The sequence below is a fragment of the Amblyraja radiata genome, chromosome 14 (assembly GCF_010909765.2).
Source record: "Amblyraja radiata isolate CabotCenter1 chromosome 14, sAmbRad1.1.pri, whole genome shotgun sequence".
NCBI lineage: Eukaryota > Metazoa > Chordata > Chondrichthyes > Rajiformes > Rajidae > Amblyraja > Amblyraja radiata.
The window spans coordinates 32,502,865-32,523,833 of record NC_045969.1 but is presented as its reverse complement, the minus strand read 5'-3'; the positions used below and the strand labels follow the sequence as shown (position 1 = coordinate 32,523,833).

General features: G+C 42.7%; 2 long non-coding RNA genes across 2 annotated transcripts in view; both read right to left on the bottom strand.

Moving 5' to 3' along the window:
* The window catches only part of LOC116980638, a 43,294-nt gene that overhangs the window by 12,617 nt on the left and 9,708 nt on the right, over positions 1-20,969 (bottom strand). The gene's annotated exons all lie outside the window — the stretch shown is intronic.
* LOC116980637 lies at positions 918-20,473 on the bottom strand. Its single transcript, XR_004414027.1, has 3 exons — positions 20,463-20,473; positions 19,282-19,285; positions 918-952 (listed from the first exon to the last, which is right to left on the bottom strand). It is a non-coding gene; the product is annotated as an uncharacterized LOC116980637 (long non-coding RNA).

Here is a 20,969-nt window from a genome sequence, read left to right as displayed (position 1 = left end):
ATTCTGGCGTCCATACCCTGGACTAAGAACCTGTGATGCAGGTTGGTGGTTACTATATTTTGCTTACTCATTTACAGGATGCAGAGAGGACTGACATTCACTGGCCATTCTCTATTGCTCTTGAATGGCTAGTCTGTCGTTCCTGAGTTTAGACGATGGATTCTATGGTATTCCCAGGGACCATGAGACCTGAAGAGGTCCTGCAGCTGACATTGTCCTCCTTGGTGGTTGCAGGTCATGGGTTTGTCTATGAGTTGCCTGGGTGAGTAATTGAAATGGACATTTGTAGACGATTGCTCAGCAACTGGAGGTGGACAGATGCGTTAGCGGAAACCATGACCTTTATTGTTCAGGCTGTTGAAGAAGGGTTCAGGAGGAGGCCAGGGAGTTTAAGAAATTGTGTTTGGGAAAAGTTTCCAGCTGTGCACATCTGGTCTCATGGATCTGCGCAGCAGTTGAGTTCTGCTGAATCTGAGCCTTGGCCAATGCTACTGTCCTGACCCATCCCCGCAACACCCCCTTGACTCAAGAATCTCCTTATTGAAAGGTGACAACACCAGAAGGTGTCAGCCGAGCACCAGCCATCCGAATATATCAACCTCAATACCACTCCTCCGCTATGCTGCAGTTTGGTGGGAATGTGACAATGACAGTGTTTGCAGGTGTGGGGGTTCAAAAGTGACACAACGGTGGAGTTGCTGCTTCAGCGCCAGAGACTGGGGTTCAATCCTGACTGGGGGGGGTGTCAGTGCAGAGTTTGTACGTCTCCCTGTGACTGCATGGATTTTCTCGGGGTACTCCACAGTTTCCTCCTACATTCCAAAAATGTACAGGTGTGTCGGTTAATAAATTGTAAATTGCCCTAAGTGTGTTGGATAGTGCAAGTGTCGATTACAGGTCGGCAAAGACTCCGGGGACTGAAGGCCTGGTTTCCGCGCCATATCTAAAGTCTCTCCGTCTTCACAACTAACAAAAAACTATACCAACTAAATACACACAAAATTCTAAGACAAAAGAAAGAAAGTCAAATGTTTCATTTATCCTTTTATTTGATTATTTTATAACAGGCACACACTCTGTATGGTATAAATAAATGTACAGGCAAATTCCCTCTCCCCACACTGTCGGAGCCTCCCTCATTGGTGTCCAAAATCAAAATCAGCCATTATTGCTATCCCTCGTGTGATAACTCCTAAAGATCCCCCTGTAAAAGATCATCTCCTGCATTCATTACAAAAATTTGATCCTGACAGGTTTTGCCCACATATCCTCCGTGAATAACACAGGTGTCTGGTAAGGAAAGTCAGATAAATAATGCCTCTAACTCTAATGTTGAGAAGCTAAAAAATACATTGGAATTAATTTTAAAACTAGTTAAAGTTTACTTCAGTGTTAAATTCATGAAATTAATAGGTTAAAGCTAGAGAGAGGATTATTTAGAACAGTGGAAGTAAATTCAACCTTAATTTTAAAATAAATTGTAGAACAGGGATATGGGTCAAACACAGGATTGTGAGACGTGCAGATGAGGAGCTTGGTCTGCATAGGCAATATAGACTGAAGGGCCTGTGCAATGCTGACTCAAACTTGGGGGAGGGTTGTAGGCCTCATGAGTGCAAAGACAGAGGAATGAGGCTAATCAGAATCATAGCTTATCTTTCCCCACCATCCTTTTTAAAACTACTGTAAATTACATGGATAATTGTGAAAATCTCATAGCAGTTGCTTCCACAGCATTAGGCAATAGACAATAGGTGCAGGAGTAGGCCCTTCGAGCCAGCACCGCCATTCAATCTGATCATCCCTAATCAGTACCCCGTTCCTGCCTTCTCCCCATATCCCCTGACTCCCCTATTTTTAAGAGCCCTACCTAGCTCTCTTGAAATCATCCAGTTCCTCAGTTTCCAGACTACCTGAAGGCAGACTCACTTTTTGTGCAGCAATAAGTCTCCAAAGAACAGTAGGAACAAGGAACTGAAGATACTGGTTTATCAAAATAGACACAAAGGAGACATTTCGTGTTGAGACCCATCTGAAACGTCAGGTAAGTGAAATATCACATATGCATGTTCTCCAGGTATGCTGCCTGACCCGCTGAGTTACTCCAGCTCTTTGTCTTTTTTCATCAATGATAATTTGGCCCTACATAGCTGTCAGACTGGAGTGATCATCCTTTTCCCAAATTTTTAAAAACAAAAACTTACCTGTTTATGATCCATTCCAATTAGCCACGATGCAGTCTAAGATGATCTTTGTAAAATAGTATTCCAGGAAGCCTGAAACCCAGCAGACAATGTAGCTGTTGGTAAACTTACACAGAATTCTACATTGTATGCCAGGTCCAGGCCTGACCTGGGAACAAATCATGTTTTCAAGTGAAGGTCAGTTTTTGTTAAACCTTGACGTGGCTTCTGTAGTTGTAGGGGCAGTGAGAGTTGCTGGCAGAGAACAGTTCAATCCCGACTACAGGGCTACTGTTTGGAGTTTGTACGATTCCCCTATGACCATGGGTTTCTCCGGGTGCTCCGGTTTTCCTCCCACACAAAGACATACAGGTTTGTAGATTTATTGGCTTCGGTAAAAATTGTAAATTGTCGCTAGTGTGCAGCAGGGATCACTGGTCGGCGTGGGCCAAGGGGCCTGTTTCCATGCTGTATTTCTAAACTATTGTAAAGCTTCAGTTTCTTAGCACATTTGTTTCCACACTGAATAATGGTTGACAAAGTCTCCGCTAATGCACTCTTTAGTTTTCAATGGGCAAAGTGCACTGAGATTTGCAATCCTTTTGTTCATTTCTGAAGATATGAACTAGTCTCTATGGTGACTTCATAATTACTTTAATGGAACAAGAGTATTGCTACTTGACAAAGACAGCACATTTCACTTATAAATCTTTACTCCCGAGTCCACAGGGAATGCTATGAATTTGCTGTGGATAAAACAGAAACATAGAAAGTAGATGCAGGAGGAGGCCATTTGGCCCTTCGAGCCAGCATGGCTGATCATCCACAATCAGTAGCCCGTGCCTGCCTTCTCCCCATATCCCTTGATGCCCCAAGAGCTCTATCTATAATCCAGTGAATTGGCCTCTACTGCCTTCTGTGGCAGAGAATTCCACAAATTCACAACTCTCTGGGTGAAAAAGTTTTTCTCATCTCAGTTTTTTAAATGACCTCCCCTTTATTCTTAGACTGTGCCCCCTGGGTTCTGGACTCCCCCAACATTGGGGACATCCAGCATCTAGCTTGTCCAGTCCTTTTATAATTTTATGTGTTTCTATAAGACCCCCCTCTCATCCTAAATTCAAGTGAATACAAGCCCATTCTTTCCAATCTTACCTCATATGATAGTCCTGCCATACCGGGGATTAATCTTGTGAACCTACACTGCACTGCCTCAATAGCAAGGATGTCCTTCCTCAAATTAGGAGACCAAAACTGCACACAATACTCCAGATGTGGTCTCACTAGGGCCCTGTACAACTGCAGAAGGACCTCTTTACTCCTATACTCAAATCCTCTAGTTATGAAGGCCAACAGGCCATTAGCTTTCTTCACTGCCTGCTGTACCTGCATGTTTACTTTCAGAGATGGTGTACAAGGACATCCAGATCTTGTTGCTGCACTTCCATTTTTCCTAATCTGACACCATTGAGATAATAATCTGCCTCCTTGTTCTTGCCGGCAAAGTGGATAACCTCACATTTATCTACATTATACTGCATCTGCCCACTCACTCAACCTGTCCAAGTCACCCTGCATCCTCTTCGCAGTTCACACTGCCACCCAGCTTTGTGTCATCTGCAAAATTGCTAGTGTTACTTTTAATTCCATCATCTAAATCATTAATATATATTGTAAATACTTGCGGCACTCCATTCGCCACTGCCTGCCATTCTGACAGGGACCCGTTTATTCCTACTCTTTGTTTCCTGTCTGCCAACCAATTCTCTATCCATGTCAATACTCTACCCCTAATACCATGTGCTCTATTTTTTAGCACCTTGTCAAAGGCTTCCTGAAAGTCCAGATACACCTTACTCACTGGCTCACCTTCATCCATTTTACTTGACACATCCTCAAATAATTCCAGAAGATTAGTCAAGCAGGATTTCCCCTTCATAATTCCATGCTGACATAAAATCCATCCTTTTACTGCTATCCAAATGCACCATTATTACTTCTTTAATAATTGACTCCAGCATCTTCCCACCACAGATGTCAGGTGAACTGGTCGATAATTCCCAATTTTCTCACTTGCTCCTTTCTTGAAAAGTGGGATAACATTAGCTACCCTCCAATCCACAGGAACTGAACACCAATTCATCCACGATTTCTAGAGCCACCTCCTCGAGTACCCTGGGATGCAGAACCTGGGGATTTATCAGCCTTCAGTCTACCCACTACTATTTCTCACCTAATGCAAATTTATTTCAGTTCCTCTGTCTCCCTAGATCCTCTGTCCTCTAGTACATCTGGGAGATTGGTTCTGTCTTAACCAAAGTACTTGTTCAACTCTTCTGCCATTCCCCATAATAATTTCACCTGTTTCTGCCTTCAAGGGACCCACATTTGTCTTTACTAAACTTTTTCTCTTAACATACCTAAAGAAGCTTTTACTATCCTTCTTTATATTCTTGGCCAGCTTACCTTCGTACTTCATCTTTTCACCCAGTATTGCCCTATTTGTTACCTTCTGTTGTCCTTTGAAAGTTTCCCAATCCTCAGGTGTCCCGCTACTCTTTGCTACGTTATACACCTTTTCTTTTAGTTTTATTCCATCCCTAACTTCCCTTGTCAGCCACAGTTGCCTCTTACTCCCCTTAAAATCTTTCTTCCTCTTTGGAATGAAATTATCCTGCATCTTTTCTGGATTATGCCCAGAAATTCCTGCCATTGCTGTTCCGTCATTCCTGCTAGGATCCTTTTCCTGGCAACCTTGGCCAGCTCCTCTCTCATGCCTCCATTCTCCCCTTTGTTCAACTGCAACACTGACACTTCTGATTTAACCTTCTCCCTCTCAAATTGCAGTTTAAAACTTATCATATTAATGTTACAAACAGGCTTGTGTGTACAGAAAAATGTTCAGCAGACAATTAGAAAATAAACCAGATGAGTAAGATTATCCTTACAAAAGAAAACTATTGCATGGCCTATCTGTCTATGGTATAGGCTTGTGGCTCCTGTTATACTCAAGTACAATTAGGACTATTCTTCCTGATCTGTCATAAATTCATGTAGTCTAGACCTAACGTACAGTCTTGTGATGGGCTTGGTTTCGCCCAGAATAGAACTTCCAGATTTGCAAATGTAATGTAGCTCCATTGATAGTCTAATGAAGGGTACATTGCAGATAAACTTGGAATCTGATACCAAATAGTGAGGTCCAGATCAAAGGAGTTATGCAGCAAGTTCTATTTGCCACTAGGGGCTGCCAATGATCCTTGTAACAAATACACAGTGGTCTGCACAAGGAATGGCAGTGCTGGCTCGAAGGGCAAAATGGCCTTGTCTTGCATCTATTTTCTATGTTTCTAATACTTAGACTTAGTTCCTCCCACATTGTTGAGTGCATTTGGGCAGCAATGCTGCTGATAGGTAAATCTTGTGACTATTACCATAATTTAAAACATCCTGCCATCTGTTACTTATTTTCAAAACCTCTGCCCCCATGTAAATGAGTGACCTTTATAACATAATTGTTGGTTTTATTTCAGAATTATCGTCCCAAAGAGACAATTCACTATATTCCAAATGTATAATGGGATTTAGAGGAAGCAACTCTGCCTGTACTATGCTACCGACAGACCCTTTCCTTTCGTTGACAAAAAAAGGAGGCACAGTGATGCAGCGGGTAGAGCCACTGCCCCACTACCAGAGACCAGAGTTCGATCCTGACCTTGGATGCCATTTTGTGGAGTTTGCATTCTCTGTGACCATGTGGGTTATCTCCAGGTGCTCTGGTTTCCTCCCACATCTGTCACAAGATGTGCAGGGTTGTAGGTTAAATGCCCTGTCCTGAAAAATGCGACGAGAGAAAAAAGCAGCCCTTTTGGCAAATGGTCTTCCCCATGATACAAGGACACTGGTCTAACAAAGTCCAGAACCTTTCCAACATTTAACATGATAAAATCATCAGCGAGGACAATATAACATCTAGAGATTCACCCATAATAAGGTCACATGCAGACAGAATAACTGAGATGGAACAAAATACAGCAGTGGACACAGCGAGAGAACTGGATAAAGAGGCCCTGAGAACCAAATGAAAGTTGCTATGAATAGTTTCAATTGTGAAGCCTAATATCCCAAAAGCGTTAGTTACCAATAACAAGCAGTTGATGATGATCATTCTATTGGATGAATCTGCAAGTTTCTATTCCTAATCCCAAAAGTTGGGTGTATCAGAGGTTCAACTTGGTGACCATGATGAAGGCCTAAGGTTGATCTGGGATGTAAAGCCGCTGGAGTGCAATGTGATGCCGTCAGAGACCCAGTAGCCAGATGTAGCTGCTGGATGTGGACAGAATCTACACTGACTACTGAGCAAGTGATGGACACCCAAACAGGTCATTGTAACAGCTGCCAATGTGTCAGTACGTGAAGCAATAAAATCAACTGCTGGAAGAAATCGGCAGAGCACAGTATTGATCATTGCCTCCACAGATGCTGCTCGACCCACTGAGTAGTTTTGTAGTTTCTTTTTTATCCAGATTCCAGCATCTGCAGTCTCTTGTCATCGCCCAAATCCTGTCAAAAGAAAAAGTACAGTCACCTTAACGTGCATTACATTTCTGATTACTAGCAAGTAAAAACCATTGAGTGTTTATATTTCAAATAGTGGTTAAAGTTAAAGCTCAAGTTAAAAGCAAAAAGAGACTCATATTTGACAGGCAATTTCGCCTAATGACTCAGACTGCAATGATTCATACTGGTTCGCAAGGCCTGACATTGAAGTCTTTTATGTCTTAAGAGCGTTGTAATTAACTTTGGTGCTATTAGGCTGGGGAGAAGCGAGAGGGGCGAGCAAGCTTCCTACTGGGAAAGAGAACGATAACGAAACAAGCAGGGACTGGGCAAAGTCTAATGGTGTGAAGTTATCATAGAGTGGTAGTCATGCATGGAATCCGTGATTCACTGAGGAACCAACCTCATCACTCTTTTTAGGGAAAGCCAAATAAACTCAACTCCTTCCACTTGGGAAGGTGTACATTTGATCTAAGAGTGACAGACGCGACTCATATCTATCCTTAAGGATGAGAGTACGAAGGCAGGTGTTTGAGCAATCCCTCAGTGAAATGTCCTGTTCCTCCTAGAATGGGGCAAAGTGCAGTATTGTGGGTTGCAACAACACAAGCAATTTCTCTCAGCCACAGACTGTGGTCATTATTCTTGGCCAGTTGATGGAATGCATAATGCTAGCAAATGCCAGTGTCATCATTTTAATATTGACTCAGTCTGTGCTGCTTATAACCCAGGATCACCATTAAAATGTTCTGCTCTATCAGTGCCAAAAGTTAAATCTACTTCAGCGTTAATATTTAATTCCTGTGTTACCAGGGGGATTATGTACTCCTTTGCATAGATACAGTCATTTGCCAAAAGGAGACAATTTCTAGTCACCTTGGTTACATAAAACCAGTTTCTACAATTGTTTAAATCAGAAAATGTGGATGGTTCTGAGGTGTTCAAATCAACAATGTCAATTTTAAAATTACAGCTACAAGACACCAACAGATGTTGATGCATATTGTTTACAGGTGTGGGATCATTTCCAAATCTTCAAAAGACAGATGAAACTGAACAATCGGTGAATAAATCTGCCACTGCATATGTGGTACATTTATTCACATCTTGCAAATACTGATTCTATTTTAAGTCGACAAAAATTAAATAGCAAAAATATCACATTCTAATTAGGAATTTTTGCCCTGACAACACTGTTCAACATTTAAGTGCCAAATTAGTATCATAAGAACATTTTTAGACTTGACATATAGCGTGGAAACAGGCCCTTTAACCCACCAAGTCTGCGCTGACCAGCAATCGCTTTGCATACTATCTTACACACAAGGGACAATTTACCTACAGACCTGCAGCTCTTTGGAGTGTGGGAGGAAAGCGGATAAAACCCAAGCAATCACAGGGAGAATGTTAAAAACTCCGTACAGACAACACCTGTAGTCAGGATCGATCCTGGGTCTCGGGCGTTGTAAGGCAGCAACTCTACTGCTGTGCCACCAGAGTCATTTTTATGTGAAGAAAATGCTAGGTTGAACTAAAATTAGTTTAAACGATAAGTAGTTTCAAAATACACAGCCTGGGAGGCATTGTTAATACAGAAGAGGGTTGTGATAAAATGCGGGAATTCAGCTCCCCAAAATAGCTGACAATTCAACGTTGAACTGTTGGGGATTTATTCGTGCAACTGCCAAGAATTTTGAGACACGTACAGATGGTCATTGCTGTCATTGCAACTGGGCTCCAGCGCTGGACTTCCCATGGACTTGATGCAATTTCCCAGCAACTTCACTGGGAAGTTTGCCTGCTGAGCCACTGCCAGCTTTGGCCAGGCACAAGTTCAACAACTCAAAGCAACTCAGTGGGGGAAATGGCAAGGGAAATGCAATCTTCATTTCTGTCTCACGTGTTTTCAAATTTAGAGACACATTTTTAAAATTCAAGTGTTTAACAATAAATGTTAAATATTTTAACAGTTTGAATGCTTTTGAATATACATGATTGTCAGATATTAACCAATATTCAAGCCATCTTATAGCTGGGTTACAATCTGACGTCAGGAGGCATATCTTAACTGACTGAAAAGCATTAAAGTCCCACTTAGGCAACTGCCAGGGACTAGTTTTAATGGAATTCACCTACAACACCTGTTGAAAATTTTGCAGCAGTTGCCTGTAGTCGCCAAAAAAAATAGCCTAAGTGGGACAGGCCCTTTACTGTGGGATTTAATCAGGCTGGAATCTATTTAGTTCGGAATGGTCCCACCAGTATTGCCTCCTTTTGTCCTGAGTACAAAGATGTAGTGACAAACAGTGCTATCTAGTCACATCACACGATGTACAAGTATTATCAAGCCATGCACAGGCCGTGCAAAGAGAAAAATACCAGCGTGCAGAATATGGTGTTACAGCATTGGGGAATTCATGGAAAGTCAAGAGAGTTTGGTGGGGCAGGTTGCGCCATCTACAATATTTCCACCTGCCTGAGTTTGGCCCATATCCCTCTAATTCTTTCCTATCCATGTACCTGTCTAAGTGCCTTTTGAATGTTATTGTACATGCCTCAACTATCTCATCTGGCAGTTTGTTCCACAACCCACCTCCCTCTGTGTGGAAACATTTGCCAGCTCAGGTTCTTATTAAATCTTTCCCTTCTCACCTTAAACCATGTCCTCTGATTTTTGATAGCACCACTGTGTAAAAAACTGTGCATTCACCCCACCAATTCCCCTCGTGATGTTACACATTTCTATAAGATCACCCCTTAGCCTCCTGCACTGCAAGGAATGAAGTCCGTGGAGCATAGGAGACCATTGGTTGTTTGAGGAAAAGGGTATGTGAAGATAAAGAGCTAATGGAGAAAACGTACAGCAACAACTCCTGTCTTCCTGCATGTTTAGACCTTGGCTGACCTACAACAGGCATCTCAAGGCATTGGAAAGACACCACCAATGCCCTTTCCACAATATCCAGCAGATTGGCAGGACGGAGAATTAAACCACCATCAGAACCACTTGTCACACCTGATTGGCTGCTTTGGGTAGGTCACATCGCTCATGCTAACACTCTTGTAATAGACACGCAGATGGGAATTCTGTCAGGGGACCAGATTGCATGTCAGACAGAGGTAAAGGAGAAACGAGGTCTTCAAAGCCTTCCTTGGCCTTATGGCCATTCAAAGTACGAGAAGCGTTTGGGTTGGTATTGAGAACCTAGAGCACAATCACCAGAAGCAGAGGTACCCTGGATAAGTGGCAAAAGGAGTGTCCCATCTCATTATTTTACCCCAGTCTATGCAAAGGGTCTCCTGACCCACATTGGCCTCATCAGCCACCTCTGAACCCATTAAACCAGAGAATGGCAGTTCTTAGTTGATCTCAAGTGGCTATCCAAGGAGAGGGATCATATTTTACTTTCAGCCTTTAGAGATACAGCACGGAAACAGGCTCTTCAGCCCACCGAATCCACGCCGACCTGCGATCCCCATACACGAGCACTATCCTATGCACTAGGGACAATTAATAATTTCACAGAAACCAATTAACCTACAAACCTGTATGTCTTTGGCACATGGAAGGAAACCAGAGCACACTGTCACAGGGAGAATGTACAAACACCATACAGACAGCACCTGTAGTCAGGATCAAACCCGGGTCTCTGACGCTGCAAGACAGCAACTCGTCCCATTTCTCCCATGCCCTTCCACCTACACCGTTCCTTTAGCTTCACATTTCACACCTCTTCTCATCTCACAGCCTTTTATTTTCTAATCTCTGGCCTTTATCCTACCATCTGCCAATCCAACCACCTCTCACCTGTATTCACCTATCACTTGCCAGCATTTGTTCCACCCCCACCCCTTTCAACTTTCTCGCACCCACAACAATCAGGCTGAAGGGTCCCGACCTGAGACGTTGATTATTCATGTCCTCCAGAGATGCTGCCTGACCCGCTGAGTTACTCCAGTATTTTATTATAAACCAGCATCTGTAGTTCCGTCTGAAGGGGTTCGGCCCGAAACGTCGCCTATTTCCTTCGCTCCATAGATGCTGCTGCACCCGCTGAGTTTCCCCAGCAATTTTGTGTACCTTCTGCAGTTCCTAGTGTTGTCCAGCAGCTATGTCAGAGGGCCACAGGTCTGACTGGGTCTTAATGGCATGGCCCAGAGAGGGATGGGCAGTTGTTCCATTGAGGGTCCTACCCTCCACCACCATCTCCCATAACTGAAGGAAGTAATGAACACATGTTTCCCTGTCTGCAATCTCAGTCAGCACCAGGAGGGTCTAAATGCAGACAGATAGCCCAGGAAATTGTATCAGGAAAACAAGGTAAAATACCACAGAAATACTCAGTACTGCCTTGTCCATTTACAGTTGCATAAATTCAAAAGAATCAACTCTAGAAAGGAGCATTAAAATAAAGCAGAATCAGGCAGAAGGTGAATATATCAAATCGGACAATACTTTATAAACAGTCATGTTGAATAAAATAAATTCCAACAAGTAAATCAAAGCAGAAACTATTCAAAATCTGACACAAAGTGCTGGAGTAACTCAGCAGGTAAGGCAGCATCTCTGGAGAACATGGTTTGGTGACGTTTCGGGTTGAGACTGTTCTTCTGAAGAAGAGTCCCTCGCAGAAATGTTACCTAACCACGTTGTCCAGAGATGCTGCCTGGCCCACTGAGTTATTCCAGCACTTTGGGTCCTCTTTTGTAAACCAGTTCCTTGCATCTAATATTCAAAAGCTATAAGGATAAAAAGAGGTAAAGCACTAAAATATGTGTTTAATATGTGTTTAAATATGTGGAACTGCAGATGCTGGAAAATCGAAGGTACACAAAAATGCTGGAGAAACTCAGCAGGTGCAGCAGCATCTATGGAGCGAAGGAAATAGGCAACGTTTCGGGCCGAAACGTTGCCTATTTCCTTCGCTCCATAGATGCTGCTGCACCCGCTGAGTTTCTCCAGCATTTTTGTGTACCTACTGAAATGTGTGATCCAGTACAGTAACAGTAGTCTGCTGCGATAGATTCTAGTGACCAGGGGTGCAATAACGAGTTGTGAACTCAGTGTTCCCCATGTATCCTAACAACAACTGGAGGAGCCAGTGCGCTATAATAATGTAGCATTGAAACAAGACAACTTCAAAATTAGTCATTTCTAAATTAGTCACTAAAGAGGATTACATTATGTCTCTATGTAGCTCACAGAACCCCAAATAAACTTGAAAGGCAGTTAGGCAGAAGTAGTTTAAACTAAAGATACTTGTTACCAACATATAAGCATGCCGACTTGCAGGGTGGTGAAAATAGGAACCGTTCATGCCACCTCTTGGCTGGTCCCAGAAGGGGATCATTCCACTCTCAAATCTTTACATCAACAGCAGCATGTCTATCTGTACACTATGGACGGCCTGATTGTAATCATGCATAGTTCATTTGCTGACTGGATAGCACAGACCCTGTACAAGTATGTAAAGCAGCTGGTTTGGATTTAACAGAGGAAGACACTAAATTGACGGTTGAAGATCTTACTGATCCACGATATGGAGATTTACCAGAAGCTTGTGATGGAAGTCCCATATGCCGTCTGTATATATATATATTTTTAAAAGGGATCAAGAAATGTCAACCTAGGTTAGCCAATAAAGTTGGTCAATAAAAAGGGAACAAATGTATGAGGAAAGGTGTTGAATGAAGAACACCATCCACTGTTCCTTCGAGTCTACGGTAGAAAATGCAAGGCTGGTTCTTACAATTTTCTCTTGGGGGCTGCAAGGTAAAGAAAGTCTCTTTCACATAGTGTGGCATCCAGCATTTTAAGACTTGAGATACGACATAGAAACAGGCCTTCAACCCACCAAGTCCACACCGACCAGCAATCCCACTGCACACTAGGGACAATTTACAGTTTTTTACCAAAGCCAATTAAGCTACAGAGCTGCACATATTTGGAGTGTGGGAGGAAACCAAAGCACCCGGAGAAAACCCATGTGGTCACAGGGAGAACATGCAAACTACGTACAGGCAGCACCCATAGCCAGGGTTGAACCCGGGTCTCTGGCGCTGTGAGGCAGCAACTCTGCCACCTGCCGCCAGCAGGGTTTGATGGAGTCAATTATAACCTTTTGAAATATTTAAAAAAGTAGCAATTGCTTCCCTTGGTAATTTAATACGTCCCCATTTATTAAAGAGCTTGAATTTATACATCCATACACAAAAAACGCACAAAATGGAAATATATGGCTACTAGGAATTTGTCTAAATCACCATATAAGCAAACTTAGACTCAAATTGACGGATAAAGTAAAATTATCCAAGGAGCCTTCTAACCTCTTAAAAATGGCAACGCTGTGGTATGTACCAAGTAATAAGGTTGTTAATGATGGACACATTTTAAAACAAGTCAAAAATTAATAATTTCCATCAAGTAATGCTGCAACTAGAGTTGGGAGATATAGTTGAAAGTTCACGATTACAGTTGATGTGGGTTTCCTCAGAAATATCTTGAAGATGACTAGGCTCACCACATCCACATTCTCTTATTTTTTCTCTGAGTTCTCCTAACCAGATTGTTGTCAGCAGGATCCAGCCAACAGGCACTGAATCAGTCATAACTCGCAAATGCCAAATCTCCAAAATATCCACTTCACTCGTGTTAAAACTACTGCACGGATGCCAAGTTGTGCAAAAAGTCCCCAAATTATTTGCGCTGATTCATTCTCCCCAATTACATTAAGTAAAGGATCCTGCCACAGTTCCATTAGTTTAGTTTCGAGATACAGCGTGGAAACAGGCCCCTCGGCCCACCAGCGATCCCCGCACACTAACACTATCCTACACACACTAGGACCATTTACAATTTTACCGAAGGCAAATTAACCTACAAAACTAAACCTGTACGTCTTGGAGTGGGGGGGGGGGGGGGGAACTGGAGCACCTGAAGAAAAAGCCATCCAGTCACAGACTGCACCCGTGGTCAGGGTCGAACCCAGGTCTCTGGCACTGTAAGGAGGCAATTCTCTCTCTGCACCACTAGAAAGGGAACCACTGCCAGCAAGAAACATCTTTTCAGTGGTGTGACTGAATGGCAACTGTTCACAGCTGCTCAGAGACTAACAGTCGACCACACTGAATAATTGGTTCATATTTGCCCCAAATTATGAGAAAAAGATTAGGCTCCCTTCATACAGATCAGGAATATTTAGTTCCCAGGAGCGAAGGTCCTCCCCCAATGGACGTGGTTCAATTATTATCCAAATACAAACATATTCATTCCGATTCATTTCTGGAATAGGAATGGAGATGCAATGATTCGTCATGGGTATGGAGCACACAGCCTAAGTAAACCTGCAATCAGTATGTCATCAAGCAACACCAAAAACATTTATTCCTTCCCCAGTTTGTAGGAAGAGAATCCGATTCAAAGAATTTAAAAATTTTAATAGATAAGATGATTAACTATAATAATGCATTTGTGAAAATTAGGTTAAAGCAGAGTTCATAAAAGTGTTCACAAATGTGCAAGACTAGGATGGCACAGTGGAGCAGCAACAGTACAGTTGTTGCCTTACAGCACCAGAGATCTGGGTTTGATTCAGACTACCAGTGCTGCTTCTACAGAGTTTGTACGTTCTCCCTGTGACCGAGTGGGTTCTCAGTGCTCCGATTTACTCCCACACTTTGTAGGTTAATTGGCCTCCAGTAAAATACATTGTTCCTAATGTGTAGGATAATGTGGGTGTACAGGTGTCGCTGATCAGTGTTTCTGCACTCTATCCCTAAAGTCTAAACTGCAAAGATACTCATTTGTAATAAGTGGTGGGTTTGCTGGAGGAGGTAGAGGCAGAAGTCACATTTCAATAACGTTTGGACAGGTATGTGGATAGGAAAGTTTTAGAGAGATATGGTCCAAATGCGGGCAGGTGGGACTAGTGTAGATGGGGCACCTTCATCGGCATGGGCAAGTTCGGCCAAAGGGCCTGTTTCCATTCTAAAATGCAGCTGATAATGAAAACATGCAAAGAAAAATAATGGATATGCACAGCAGGTGAGGATCGTGAATGGAGAGAGGAACAGAGTAACATTTGTCCCCTTGTCTGAGTGCCAAGTATTTCTAGCATTTGCTGTTTGGTTTATAATTTCCTAAGTTGATGTGACTAGATTTTTTCAATTTTTTGATATTTTGACAAATGAAGAACCCCCATGAGAAATGTACAAGTAATATCCCCTTATTATCCCCTCAATTTGGGTGTAGGTTTATTCATATGTACTGAGGCACAGTGAAAAGCTTGATTTTGCATGCTGTCCAATCAGATCAGATAATACTGTACACAAACACATTCAACTCAAACTCAAGTACAATAGGTAGAGCAATGGGGAAGATACAGAGTGCAGAATATAGTTCTCAGCATTGTATCGCATCAGTTCCAGAGACAAAGTCCAATGCCGCAATGGGGTAGAAGTGAATTGGACAGTACCCCTCATTAACGGAAATTAAAGTAAAAGAACATTATGGGGTAATATCTTTGCAACACTGATTTACCAATTCCCCATTTATATTTTAAGAATCTGCAACCTACCCCCTTGTATCCTTCAGAATCAATAAACCCCTACCAGCTTTCAAAGCCTCACTGTGTTCTGGAAAAGGATTTCACCATGCTTTGCACAGAGTCTTTCAAACTCCCTTCCGCAATTCCAACTAGTGAGAGAGTTGAAGGTAGACACAAAATGATAGAGTAGCTCAACGGGACAGGCAGCATATCAGGAGAACAGGAATGAGTGACGTTTTGGGTCGAGACCCTTCTTCAGATTGATGTCAGGGGAGTGGGCTGTACAGAGATAAAATGTAATCGGGGACAGTAAGACTGGTGGGAGAACTGGGAAGGGGGAGGGAGAACTGGGAAGGGGAGGGAGAGGGGAGTCCAGAACCAGGGGTCAGAGATTAAGAATAAGGGTTAGGCCATTTAGGACTGAGATGAGGAAAAACGTCTTCACCCCGAGAGCTGCGAATCTGTTCCTCCAATTTGTGCTGGGTCTCACTCTGACAATGGAGGAGGCTCAGGACAGAAAGGTCAAATTGGGAATGAGAGGGGGAGTTAAAGTGTTGAGCAACCAGGAGATCAGGTAGGTAATGCGAGTAGTCACACATGACTGTGCTGCCAGATTCAGGGACAACAGGATTATTAAATTTGTAGATGACACCAGTGGTGGGACTCATCAGTGGAGATGATGAAACAATGTACAGGGAGGAAGTGAAACAACTAGTGGACTGGTGCGGCAACAACAATTTAGCATTAAACGTCGGCAAAACAAAGGAGGCGATTGTCCACTTCAGGAGGTCGCAGCCAAAACACACACCCCTCAACATCAGTGGCACCACAGTGGAGAGCGTGGAGAGCATAAAGTTCCTCGGAGTGCAAATTACAGACAGTCTCACCTGGTCCAGGAACAACACTGGGATTGTCAAACGGGCCCATCAGTGACTGCACTACCTGAGGAAACTCACAGGCCTCACTCCCCACCAACATCCTCAGGACTTTTTACAGGGGCACGGTGGAGTCTGTACTCACGTACTGTATGAACACGTGGTACTCCAACTGTAACTGCTCAGACAGGAAGTCTCTGCAGAGGGTAGTGAGGGGAGCAGAGAGGATCATTGGCGTCTCCCTACCCTCGGTACAAGAACTGTTCCAGAGCCGCTGCCTGAAAAAAGCACTGAGAATAGCTAAGGACAAACTGCACCCCCTCCACACACATCTGGATCTCCTGCCATCAGGCAAGAGATACCGTAGCATCAAAGCCGAGACAACCAGACTGCTAAACAGCTTCCTTCCACAGACTGTGAGGCTGCTAAACAGTCCCTCCACCTGATTCTGCTGCCTTGCACTGACAATTTAATAACTCTGGCACTGGCCACTTATATCAGCTGCCCTGGACATTTTATGCTGTTTTTTACTGTATTTTAACGTTGCTGTTTTTACCTGCACTTTTTAACTACTCGTACTGTTTTTATCAGGGACTGGATTGTTTTTAATATGTGAAATGTTTAAGTTTTATGTGCGATGCTCCGGTATTCCCTGGGAAACGTCTTCTCATTTTGCACTGTACAATTGTTGCTTTGCAAGATGACAATAAAGGTTGATTGGATTGATTGATGGGAGTTTTATCATTTCTCATATGCAGTTTTACAGTCACATTTGACACAATAACAATACATATGCAATCACTTATCAGTTATTGAAAGTAAACAAGATCAACCACAGTAATTGCTATTTTGGCCTAGGGTTTAAATTGGATAATACTCAAAACACTATCCCAATTCCGCACAACAAATCATCCCTTTAAATTTCTCGACACAAGGAAATGCAAAAAAAAGAAAGTGCTGGAGTAACTCAGCAGGTCAGGCAGACACTCTGGAGAATATGGATAGGTGACGTTTTCAGTTGGAAGCCTTCTCCACCTATCCATATTCTCTAGGGATGCTGCCTGGCCCGCTGAGTTACTCCAGCACTTTGTCTTTTTCCCCCTTAAGTTTCTCCTCAGTTACAGAAACTTTGATTTCTTGGTTATCAGAATCGGAGACAACTGACCACAACTTCACCACTGTCCAAGGTTTCACAGAGCTACAAACCCGCCCATCTTTAGGATGTGGGAGAAACCGGAGCACCCGAAGAAAACCCACAGGCAGAATATGTAAACTCCACACACAGAGATCAGGATTAATCCCGGGTCTCTGGCACCGAGGCAGCAGGTCAACCAGCAATGTAAATTGAGCAAAATAGGGACAGACAACACATCCCTTAGTACAACCTGATCATTCTAATTATTGTAGATCACATCTGTAGCAATGTTACAAAATTTTGAGATTTAAAAAATCAAGTCTGCAATTTATCCCATCGGATAAAGCATAAAAATAAGTTTAATTTGACACATAATTCACTTTCATATCTTCAGTAATAAAAAGGTTATGGCCATTTTCATACTCAGAAATCAGCATCTTGTTCCCTATTGCTTTTCCATTGACTTAACACAAAAGCTGTGATCGAGGACAGTCTAAAGCCCATAACTTTCTTAAAAATTAAGAGAACTGATTGAAATTCAGTTATTATAGTTTGAAGCATCCTGAAGCAAATATAAAACATCTTACTTGGATGACCTGAAATTAAAGCATATAATTAGTTAATTACCTCATTCCAGCTAATTCCAAAATTGACCGTTGTGACGGAAATAGTAATAAACACCCAGACTGCCTTGAAAATTCAAAAATATGATATTCTCAAGATCAGAACTCTAGTATTATATGCTGTAAGTCGGTAACAGATAGGTAAATAAATTACAATTTCTGGCAATAGACCAAGTCTTTATGGAGAAGATCAGTTGCTAGCTGGTACATTGGCATATCATAATCAGTAGCATCATCATACTGCTCAGATTGTAACCAATAAGCAATTCTGTACACCTTGTTTTTCCTCAACTTTTCAATTTTGGCATTGTAAACGACAAGTTTTTGCTCTTCAAACCACGCATGACATGCCTTTCTGCCCACTACTTTCCTATTATGAATGTCCTGTGGATTCCATTTCTTAAGAAAAGGATTTTTTTTTTAAATAGCCCAAGTATCCAAATAAAACTAATCCCATTCACACAAGAATTCACAATAACATGATTTTTAAATCTCACTGTCATGAATTTATATCCCAGATGGAAGGAATTTAATGTTTAATTCCCATAAATTAATCTAGAAACATCCACTCAATATAATCAAAATTATTATTTTTTTGCACATGAGACTAAAACTGATATTTAGTATAAAAATATTCACTATTGATAGACAATAACACAAAATAGACGATTTAGATGCTCATGATTGTCAAAAAAAAAGGAGCACTTAAATCATCTTGCGAGTGGGTTTTTCTGGAACGCGATCGATTGGAAAGTTGCATTTGCGGTGAATTTGAAGCCCCCATATCTGCAGGAAAAACACTGCCGGTTCGTATGGGGCCCAAATCACATTTTCGCAGCGTAAAATTAGATTAAAGCCATCCCAAGAAGCAAGTTTATATGAAAAATATACAACTTACCCTTTGTTTTGTCACGTTCTTGCGATCCGTCATGTTGTAGGCGTTGAGGGCGTTAGAAGTCGAATTTTATTTTAATCTAATTATTAAATTGTCTCGCGATTTAAAAAAAAAAAAATCGGGAAGTCAGATTATTCTTCAGCAGCCAGCAGCCCGAGGAAATCCGCCACCGACAGGCAGGAGAAAACTGGAATTTAATCCCACCCCCCCCCAAAGTCGCGCACACGGCCAGTGGCATAACTGCAGCGCCGCTGAAGGTTAGTTTTGTAACATCGCTAACATCTGAGGATGCTGGGGGGTACTAACCATCATAGAAACATAGAAAAATAGGTACAGAAGTAGGCCATTCAGCCATTCAATATGATCATGGCTGATCATCGAAAATTAGTACCCCGTTCCTGCTTTTCCCCCCATACCCATTGATACCAGTCACATGCACACGTACAGTGAAGTACAAGTACAAAACTCTTGTTTGCTACAACACCACAGGCACAGACTCAAACAAACACAAACTGTTCATAAACAATACAAAAGTTCTAATAGCAAAAAGATTGTGCAAAACAAGCCAAGATATTAGTGTCTGCACAAGAAACTGCAGATGCTGGAATCTTGCATGGAACAAAATATTGGAGTAACTGTGGTGGAATCAGTCACTCTCATTTTATGTCTTGCATTTGTCCACCCATCTGCCAATCATCTGCCCCCCTCATCTGTGCCTGCTTAGCACTTGCCAGGCTTTACCCCAGCCCTATCACTCCTCCAGCTTCCTCCCTCCCTCCCCTCCCCCCCCCCACCTCCCGAGTAAAACCCGAAGAAAGATCCAGACCTGAAACATGTCCTCCACAGATGCTGCCTGACCTGCCGAGTTACACCAGCGTGTGGTGTTCTACAGTAGTGAAACATAACTGCTTTAGTGAAAGTGACAAAGGCAATTGCAAAAAAAGGTTTTGTTCAAGACTCCAATCTGGAGCTAGTTAACAACAATCAAGTTTTGAGAGGGGCCTTCACAAGATAAGGGTAGGCACATGCTGAATGGGAGACAACAGTTCACCATGTTCATTAAGGGAGCATTTGCTGGCCGATCCAGACATCCAAGGAAGGCAATGGCTGGAGGCTCGCAACAGCCTGGGACTTGCCTGGAACGGTTTTGGGGGCTAGTCTCCTTCCGTTTTCTCTTTAGCATATAAAAGGCGTGCTCAATTGGGTTCAGATCGGGTGATTGACTTGGCCATTCAAGAATTGACCATTTTTTACCTTTGAAAAACTCCTTTATTGCATTAGTATGTTTGAGATCATTGTCTTACTGTAGAATGAACCGCCAGGTCAATGCGTTACCTTCGACTACCTTCGAGTACCTACGACCAGCATCACGACCTACTACGACAAGACCTACGACTAAACAAATAACGATTTTTCCCACGGCGACCTACTTTTAAGTCGCGGTCAATTTTTAGCATCTTGAAAAATACGCCGCGACCTAGCTGAAGCCTCGACTACGCGGAGACCACACTCGACCATGAAGGAGAGCGACGAAGACCTCCTACGACCTTGTGGCGACCTTCCCGCAACTGTGGGTTGCGGGCAAAGGTCGCCAGAATTCGCGGTGAGGTCGCCCAAGTGGAACAGGGGCTTTAAGGCTTACCAAAATCACCCTGTTTGGAACATCATTAAGAAGAAAGAGAGCACTGGTGAGCTTACTAATCGCAAAGGGACTGGCAGGCAAAGGAAGACCTCCACAGCTGATGACAGAAGAATTCTCTCTATAATAAAGAAAAATCCTCAAACACCTGTCTGACAGATCAGAAACACTCTTCAGGAGTCAGGTGTGGATTTGTCAGTGACCACTGTCCGCAGAATACTTCATGAACACACATACAGAGGCTACACTGCAGGATGAAAACCACTGGTTAGCTGTAAATATAGGACTGGCCAGGTTATAGTTCGCCAACAAGTACTTAAAAGAGCAACCACAGTTCTGGAAAAAGGTCTTGTGGACAGATGAGACAAAGATTAACTATATCAGAGTGATGACAAGAGCAAAGTATGGAGGAGAGAAGGAACTGCCCAAGATCTAAAGCATACCATCTCATCTGTGAAACATGGTGGTGGGGGTGTTATGTCCTGGGCATGTATGGCTGCTGAAGGTACT